Below are 8,697 nucleotides of genomic sequence, written 5' to 3'. Positions count from 1 at the left end.
CCCTCTTTTGGGCTACTGCTTCCATAGGTGTAGGTCAAGTTCATCAAATTGTCTCAGATCACTCTTTTTTTCCTCAGCTTCATATTCTTAATAGAAATGAAATACAAACAGGAAATGTTGTATAGGAAAGAAGAAACTCTAAGAAGTGCCAAAACAAGTTATATAGAAAAGTAAAAAAGATATTCTAAAATTATAAAATAAATGAAATTCAAGACTCAGTAGATGGCTTCCACTGAATATAGATACAACTGAAGAGATAGAGCATTATTTGGAATACAAATTAGAAAAAATAAATCCATAATTTGGCAAAGCACACACACAAACAATGGAAAATATAGTAGAAAAGAGACAGAGTTGCAGTGAGGTTTAACTTACATTTAGCTGGTATCCAAAAATGAGAGGAGAGAAAAAGGAGAGCAGAGACAGCAATGTAGAAACATCCAAAACTTATGAAAGCAAGAAATCTGTATCTAGACACAAACACACAAACATATGTGTTCACTGGTGCATTGTTTGTAACTGCCTCAAACAAACAAACAAACAAAACACAACACCAATTCGCATTAAGTTAGAATGCGTAAATAGTGGTACATTCATTCAGTGGATACTCCAGAGCAATTGAAATGAGTTGAACTCTGCTTCAAGTCACCACCATTAAGGACCTTACAAACACAGTGCTAAGCAAAAGAAATAGGACCTAAACAATGTGATTATACTAATATAAAGTTCAAGTGAAAATAAAACGGAATTTTATATATGAGGTCAAATTACAAAACACAGAAAGTAGGTTATACAGTACAGCGGATTACTTCTACCCATAGTCCTTGTCACTTACACCAAACAACTCTCTTCTGATGGGTCTGGGCAAAAGAAAGTGGGAGAAGATGCAGGTAGGATGATATGGTTCAGTCGTGATTGCTAATGGAGTTAACTGTGATTGTAAAACCTTGGAACTCTAATGTGGGTTTAAAATGAGCCATCTCAGAAACAGGAAGGAGGAATCTCCCTACCATCAAAGAAGAAGATCCAGGAGTGGAGTGTGTCTTTTGGACCCCAAAATCCCTGTGGATTGCACTTCCTCAAACCAGGGACAGAAAGCTATGACACCAGAGGAGAGGCAGAACCAAGGGCCAGAGCACAAGACAGAGCAGCGGGGCTTCCCATGAAGCAAGTGAAGCTGAGAGACTTTGGGCAAGACAGATTTGTTTGTTCTTCTGGCAATTCGTGGTATCTTTATCCTATCACAGACAGCATTATACTTCAAGATAGATCTTGAAATGTTCTATTTGATGATGAATGTGACACCATTCCTCCTCTTCAATTTGTTATTCCCAGCATAGTAAACCATGTGATTGTCCAATTCAAAATGGCTATTACCTGTCCATTTCACCTCACTAATGTCTGTCTAGGATGCTGTTCTGGTGTGGCACTGTGAGTTAATGCACTGAACTGCAAGATCGGTTTGCACCGCAGGGTTGATGGTTCAAGCTCACCAGCTACTCCTCAGAAACCCTATTCAGGGTCACTATGGGTCAGAACCGACTCGCCGGCACTCAACAACAACAATAACAATGCCTAGGATGTTGATTATGTATTCCATTTAATTTGTGACAACTTCTAGTTGTTGTTGTTGTTAAGTGCCATTGAGTCAGTTCCGACTCATACCGATCCTTTATAGGGTTTCCCAGGAGTGATTGGTGAGGTTGAACCGCCGACCTTGCAATTCAAACCGACTTTACAGTCCAGCTCATTAACTCTCAGCACCACACCAAGACTTATAGAATGTATTTCTGTACACTGGGCTGTGTCATCTAATATAACCATTTCATGTTACTTTGGTGCAAATGTTAATGCACTTTACTGCTTACTGAAAGATTGGAAATTTGAGTTTATCCAGAGACATCTTGGCAATCTGCTGCTGAAAAACCAGCCATTGAACACCCTGTGGAGCAAGCACAGTTCTACTCGGACATATATGGGGTCACTATGAGTCAGAACAGAACTGAGAGCAACTGGTCAAAATATAAGGTGAGTGAAGCACAGTGCAGTTGAATCCTACAATCAAAGAGTTGCAAATGGAACTTGGACTATAATTCAGTCAAGAAGCTTACAGCACATGTGTCAGATCTTGGGTCACTTTGGAGTGCATAGACAAAATGGAGTAATAGTTTCAGAAAGTGGCCAACATAATTCTCCCTTTAAGTAGTACAGAAATCCATTCATTCATCAACTCAGACATTTATTCATCCATCCATCATTACATTGCCCTATAGCATGTACCACTATTAAGTGAATATTTGAGAACATAGCCACTAAAACCTCCATTAAGATGATAGCCTAACATGTAATTTTTTAAGACTTTGGGGAAAGAAAGTGGCTCACTACTTTTTAGACTTACAATACTGCTTCCTTTGATGTAAAAAAAAAAAATTAATTAAATGATAAACTAATTACTTTTCAGTCAATTTACCAAACAATCAAGGGAGATTGCTTTAGGATTTTTTTCAACTGCCTTTAAAATTATATTCTAGGCCTGCCTCAAATCGTTTCTGATTTACTCATTCATTCAGTAAGCATTAAAAGTCACTAAAATCAAAGATTAAAAAAAAAAATCATTGGAATAACATTTAAAAAAACCATCTCAATTGATCATTTCAATCATATATATTTTAAAATCTTTTTTCACATCATTTGCGATTGCTCAGAATATTATAAAATTGCATCCCTGATTATGAGAGAACTAGTTGTCTTTAATATTATCCATCAATTTCTAAATAAAATTAGCATTATCTTACATTTGAAATACGAACATCACCAATTTCTTAATTAGCATTTAAAAATGTATTTCCCTATCTCTCCATGCCCTTGTCCCTCATTTAAAATGGTATCATCTCTCAAATAAAAATCTGTTTACAGATGATTTAAAATTTCAATTCAGTAATGATTTTTCTTCTTGATTATGAGCTTCTTACTCTGAATTTCACGTAAAAGAAAGTAGTTGCACCTGTTACTAAAGGATCAGTCCTTAATAATTTAAATATACGTATTTTTGAGTGAAAATGACATTTTTAGGATTTGTATTTAGGTTTTATTTTTGCTTTACTAAGTTGTGACCAGAAGACAATAAATAGAAGTGTATATTTTCATGAATGAGGACAACAAGTGTCCCAGGAACACATCCTTTGGACCCTAAGATCCCTGCACATTGAACATTTTCAACCCAAGGACGGAAAGCTCTGACACCAGAGGAGTGGCAGAGGACCACCAGCAGCAGAACCAAGAGTTATATTATTAACTATATGGACCAACTTAAATGGTCGTATTCCATCTTCTAGCATAATCCAGCAGTGTATATTTGTTAGGAAATGCATGAATCCACACAGGTACATAGGTCTTTAGGAATTACCCCATTACCAGGGTTCTCTTAAGATGGCCCTGGAATATTTTGGTGTAGTGAATTATTTAATACGTCTCTTCTACCTTAATCTTTGTAGCTACCACCAAATAACTACTTTCCCCCTGAAGGATCTTGGTAAGAGAAGGTGGGAGAAATGCTGATAGGATGATATGATTGTGATTTGCTGTTAACAAGGTTAATTGTGATTACATAACATTGAGACTCTAATGTGCCCTCAAAACAAGCCATCTCAGAAGTGGAAAGGGGAATCTCACTATCATCAAAGAAGAGCCAGGAGTGAAACTCATCCTTTGGACCGCAAGATCCCTGAGTATTGAATCTCCTTGACACCAGAGGAGTGGCAGAGGCTCATCTGGTGCATCAGTCTTGAAGGTTGGTTAGGGATGAACTAGGATTTAGCAACATAAGAGAGCTCTTCTGATGTATCCTTTATAGACTATACCAACATTTTTCGTTTGAGAAGATGTGTGATATTAGCGCTATCCTACGTAAAGAGCACTGGGACTCCATTTAGGTGAAAAAGTCTCAATGGATTTCTACTGCAATGTTTTGCCAGTATACTTGAGAAAAGCCCAGCTTCAAGTTGAATGAGGAAGTGCATCAGCTTAATATGCTTACAGCCCTGAGTAATACATGTCATTTTACAGTTGGAGGAAAATGGCAAGGAGAAAGAAACAGTTTCCCCCAAATAATGTATTTATCGTTCCAGAATCTTTACTAGAGTTTAGTGTGATCTGTTTGTCTGCCAGTCATGAAAATCTAAAGACAGTCCATACTGAATCCACTGGGAGCCTAAAGTTAGTGTACCCTAATTGATACAATCACATCTGTACAAAGAAGAGGATTGTGGTCCTAAGTCATTGGTAGGTATATTTATGAGTAATTTTTCTGCATGATGGGACTGAAGGAAATGTGGAGATCGAGATTTTGAGACTTGCTGGAGTTGGTCAGTTACAATTGGACTCCTTACCATTGGCAGGCATTGTTGAGCTGTGGCTCAACACTTTTAAAAACAAATAAACAACTTTTTATTGTGAATTTTGTGAAGGTTTACAGAGGAGATCATCATTTTTACATTCAGCATATCATACTTTTTTTTCCCTCTATGCAACAACAGTTATCCCACTTCCTCTCTGTGGTTCCTATTGCCATTCTATCCACCTTCCCATCCCTTCTCAACTTTGTCTTGTTTTAATGCTTTGGTAAGCATATCTTATCAGTGTTGTTGGACCCTCTATATACCTATCTACTGAAAATTGGACCACGAGGGTGAGTTCCATTCCAAACCTGAAGGATGGTCGAGGGTCCTAGCCTTGGGTTCCTCCACTCTCTTCTGACCAGGAAGCCTGGTCTTAATTGTACTTTTGAGTTTTGTTCCGCATTTTCTCCCACTCTATCCTGGACCTTCTATGTACTTCCTTTCAGAGAAGTTGGTAGTTGTAGCCGGACACCACCTCCTTCTCCTGGTCTCAGAGCTGTTGACACTGATGTTCACATGTCCCATTAGTCCATTGAATTAGTTGATTACAAACATCTTCAATTCTCATCACCCTTCTTTCTTCCTCACATGGAGAGACCAATAGTTACACCTTAGATGACCGCTCATAAGCTTTTAAGATCCCACATGCTACTCATTAAAGTAGGATGTAGAACACTGTCTTTGTAGACTGTGTTATGCCAAATGACCATGGTATCCCCTGAGACTATGGTCTTGAGTCTCTAGGCCCAACAACTCACTGTCTTAAGAAGTTTCATAATATCTAAGAAGTTTTCATCATTTTTCCAGTTGTAATTTCCACCACATTCATAGTTGTGAAACACATTCTTCTTTGTGTTTGTAGCAAAGGTACATACCCATGTACAAATATCTTCTGTCAAACCCTTATATATTTGTGGGTATACTCCCACTCTCCCTCCCATACCCCTTCAGTCTGTGTATATGTCCATGTATCTACCTGTAGAACATTGTTGTTCCAAGGTTGTGTATCTAACACTATTTACCTCTATACCCATTAGCCCTTGCGTGTCTCCTTGTGTTTTCACCTGTCTTCGTCATTATTCTGTCAACCTCCCTCTTGTATATAGCCCTCCCCATCACCTAAGCTAACACATGTCTACTCTCTAGCCAGTGAATTACTCTCCCTTTCTTTCCACTCCTGATACCTATCAAAGAATGTTCTTTTAGCATGAAAACCTTTTCTTGAGGTTTTACTATAGGGATCTCATATAGCATTTGTCCTTTTGTTACTAATTTCACTCAATGGAGTACTGGTGTGGTGCTGTAGGATAAGCACTCCACTACAAAGTTGATTTGAACCACAAGGTCGGCAGTTCAAACTCACCAGCTGCTCCTTGGAAAGCCTATACAGGATTGCTATGGGTAGAACTGACTCAATGGCACTTAACAACAGCAATTTTACTCAGCATAATGTCCTCCAGGTTCATCCATGTTATGAGGTGTTTCACAGTTTCACAATATATACATATTGTTATTATTCACTTTTGCATAGTATTCCATTGTGTGAATGACCCAAGTTTGTTTATTTCTTCTTCCATTGATAGGCTTTTAGGGTGCCTCCATTTTTTAGCTGTTTTGAAGAGTGCTACTGCTCCTTGGAAATCCTGTACAGGGTTGCTGTGGGTCAGAATTAACTCAATGGCACTTGACAACAACAACAAACAATGAAAGTGAAGAGGACTTAAAATATTTACTGTTGAAGATCAAAGAGCACAGACTTCAGTATGGATTACCTCTCAATGTAAAGAAAACAAAAATCCTCACCACTGGACCAATAAACAACATTCTTATCAATGGAGAAAAGACTGAAGTTGTCAAGGACTTTTTCATTCTTCTTAGATCATCTATCACCACTCATGGAAACAGCAGTCAAGAAATCAAACAACATACTGCAGTAGGCAAATCTGCTGCACAAGACCTTTTTAAAGTGTTGAAGAGCAAAGATGCCAGCTTGAGGACTAAGGTGCACCTGACCCAAGCCAAGGTATTTTCAATACCTCATGTTCATGCAAAAGCTGGACAGTGAATAAGGAAGACCATAGAAGAAATCATGCTTTTGAGTTATGGTGTTGGAGGAGAATATTGAAAGTGCCATGGGATGCCAAAAGAACCAATAGATCTGTGTTGGAAGAAGCACAGCCAGAGTGCTCCTTGGAGGTCAGGATGGCCAAACTTTGTCTCTCATTCTTCGGACGTATTGTCAGGATGGATCAGTCGCTGGAGGATATCATGTTTGGTAAGGTAGAGGGTCAGAGAAAAAGAGGAAGACCCCTGGGGAGATGGATTGGCAAAGGGGCAGCATCAATGGGCTCAAGCATGGCAACAGTTATGAGGTTGGCCCAGGACCGGGCAGTGTTTCGTTCTGTTGTGCATAGGGTCTCTATGAATTGATACTGACTTGATGGCACCTAACAACAACAACAATAATGAATATTGGTGTGAATATATCAACTCATGTCCTTGCTTTTATTTTTTGAGGATATATACACAGTAGAGATATTGCTGTGTCATATGGTATTTCTATTTCTAACTTTCTGAGGAACTACCATACATTTTCGACAGTGGTTGAAACATTTTACAGTGCCAAAAGCAATGTAAGAGGGCCTCAGTCTTTCCACATCCCCACCAGGATTTCTTCTTTTCTTCTTTTTCAACTTTGCTATTAATGCTGAGTTAAGATACTGTCTCAGAGTTGTTTTGATTTGCAACCCTGAATGCACCTGGTCTAGTCTGAGCTCAGAAGTTAAGCAGGGTCTGGCCTGGTTAGTACTTGGATGGGAGACCACCTAGGGATAAGAGGTGCTGTAGGCTTTGGAGTCTTGGTGTGGCGCTGTGGGTTAATGCACTGGACTGCAAGGTCGGTTTGAACTGCAAAGTTGGTGGTTCAAGCTCACCAGCCAGTACCTGGAACTGGGGCAACTATGAGTTGGAACTCACTCGACGGCACTTAACAAAAAACAACAATTGCTAATAGTCATGACCTTTTCTTCATATGTTTCTTGGTTGCCTGAATGTCTTCCTTGGTGAAGTGGATGTTCATGTCCTGTGCCCATTTTTAACTTGGGTTATTTGACTTTTCCTTGTAGAGGTGTTGTACTTTTCTATAAATCTTAGAGATTAGTTCTTTGTCTGATAAGTCATTGCAAAAAATATTCTCAGTATGTGGGCTCTCTTTTTACTCTTTTGGTGAAATATTTTGATGCACATAAGTGTCTAATTTTTAGGAGGTCCCAGTCATCTATTTGTCTTCTACCATTTGTTTGTTTTTAGTTATGTTAGAATGTTTATATCACTGTATTATGCCATGTATCAGTGTCCCTAAATTTGTCTTTGCATTTTCATTGATGATCTTTATAGTTCTAGGTTTTATACTTAGGTCTTCAATTCATGCTGAGTTGTTTTTGTATATGGTATGAGATCTGGGTCTTGTTTCATTTTTCTGCAAATGGATTTCCAGTTTTTCCAGAGCCATTTGTTGAAGAGACTATCTCTTCCCCATTTAATGTGTTTTGGTCCTTTGTCAAAGATCAGCTGACTGTATGTGAATGTATTTACTTCTGGGTTCTAAATTCTGTTTCATTAATCTATATATCTTTCATTGTACTAGTACCAGGCTGTTGTGACCACTGTGGCTGTGTAGTAGATTTTGAGATCAGGGAATAAGAGGCCTACAATTTCGTCCATCTTCTTATACAGTGCTTTTATTATACTAGGTCTCTTCCTTTTCCACATAAAGTTAGTGATCAGTTTTTCTATCTCTTTAAAGAATGATGTTAGAATCAAGATTGGGATTGCATGATACCGATAGATTGCCTTGGGTGGTGTTGACATTTTCACAATGTTAAGTCTTGTTATCCATGAGCGTGGTAAATTCTTCCATTTTTGTAAGTCTCTTTTGTATTCTTGTAGTAGTGCTTTGTAGTTTGTTTTGTACAGGACTTTTGTTTCTCTGGCTAGATGTATTGCTAAGTATTTCATCTTATGGATGGCTAAATGGTATTGTTTTACTAACTTCCTTTTCAGAGCTGTCTTTATAAGTATAGAGGAATCCAACTGATTTTTCTATGTTGATCTTGTACCCTGCCACTTTCCTGAAATTTTCAATGAGCTCCAATATATTTCTTGCTGATTCTTTGGGGTTTTCTAAGTATGTTGTTGTTGTCAGGTGCCATCGAATCAGAACCAACTCATAGCGACCCCATGCACAGGAGAGCGAAACAATGTCCGATCCCGGGCCAACCTCACTACCGCTGCCACACTT

Source organism: Chrysochloris asiatica, unplaced genomic scaffold, assembly GCF_000296735.1.
Source record: "Chrysochloris asiatica unplaced genomic scaffold, ChrAsi1.0 scaffold00018, whole genome shotgun sequence".
NCBI lineage: Eukaryota > Metazoa > Chordata > Mammalia > Afrosoricida > Chrysochloridae > Chrysochloris > Chrysochloris asiatica.
The sequence above is the reverse complement of the archived record's forward strand: the minus strand, read 5'-3'. Positions refer to the sequence as shown.